Raw genomic sequence first — 1,510 nt, 5'->3', positions numbered from 1 at the left:
GTCACTCTTCTGTTATCCAACACGTTTTACTAGACTACAGAACAGTAGTCACTCTTCTGTTATCCAACACGTTTTACTAGACTACAGAACAGTAGTCACTCTTCTGTTATCCAACACGTTTTACTAGACTACATAACAGTAGTCACTCTCCTGTTAACCAACACGTTTTACTAGACTACATAACAGTAGTCACTCTCCTGTTAACCAACACGATTTACTAGATTACATAACAGTAGTCACTCTTCTCAGTATACAGAATTATTAGATTGTTTTTATTGTTAAATTTTCATCTATTGTCAGAGAAGCACAATGAATGCTTTCTGTTGTTATTGTAAAAGTCATCAATTTTAATTTACTTTAAATTAGTATGTAATAAACTTTAGAGAACAGCACTAGAAAAAAACCTAAATTGCGTTGTTGAAATCCATATTTGAGATTGTTTTATTGTTAATAGTGTATATTAGGTAACTTGTAAGAAGTTAATTGCTTTTCTTTCCTTATTTTCTAGTTTTCTCTTAAAGTTCTGTTTCTAACGGGTAAAAACCAGAAGATAATACTATAAAATCGTATCATTAATATGTCTTTTCCTTATATTGCTAGCTCTATACTGTTATATCTAATAAGGTGGTAGGAGTTCTTTTACGGGCAAGGAAACATGGACTTGTCCACTTTGAAGGGGAAATGCTGTTTCAACGTAGGGACGATGCTGTTCCGATTACTCTGGTGAAACCTGTTGATGAGATTAACAAATTATTCAGAAGAGAATAGAGAAACAGAAAACACTGAAGATAAGAGTCGCAAAACCTAGAGTTGAATGTTATTGCTGGTCTCTTTTCGCTTAAAGTTTGTCTCGAAAAATGACTGAGATTAAGGAAGTGTACTGTTGAAGTGAGAACATCACTAAGCCTTTTCCCTAAGTTTGCTTATCTTGAGTTATTGTATTGTGTTCAAGTGATTTGTATGTCTTGATTGATTTCTTTTGAGTCAAACATATTTTCAACAGAATATAAATTATTTTACATATCAGGTTAAGAGTTTTTACAAATAGCAAAAACCATACAAGTGTGCCTTGACGAGTAGTCTGAAAATCTAAATTGTGACAATCAATTAGGTTCTTGTAGTGTGAAAAATTCTATTTTTTATACCATTGGGGCTGTATAAATAAATCAAAATTAACAATTCATGCCCTTTTATTATTTTTGCTTAGATTTGTTATTTTGGTAAAATGTTATATAAACATCCTTCGACCCCAGAAATTGCCTTAATTTAAATAGCCACCAGACCTCATAGTGACCTACCTCAGTGCATTCTGTATAGTCAAGGAGTTTGTAGTGTCAACTTAGTCTCATCTAAAACAGTTATATCAGTAAAAAAATGTGGCAGAGACTCTGTAAACCTTGTTACAGATAAAGGACTAAATATTTGTTTGTATAAGTCTATTTGTTTGGCATAGTTTAACAGCATTAAAACTTTGCTATATCGTCAATGCTTTTCTGGCTATACATGTATA

Source organism: Limulus polyphemus, unplaced genomic scaffold, assembly GCF_000517525.1.
Source record: "Limulus polyphemus unplaced genomic scaffold, Limulus_polyphemus-2.1.2 Scaffold10513, whole genome shotgun sequence".
In the NCBI taxonomy this organism is placed as follows: Eukaryota; Metazoa; Arthropoda; class Merostomata; order Xiphosura; family Limulidae; genus Limulus; species Limulus polyphemus.
This window is presented reverse-complemented; position numbering follows the sequence as displayed.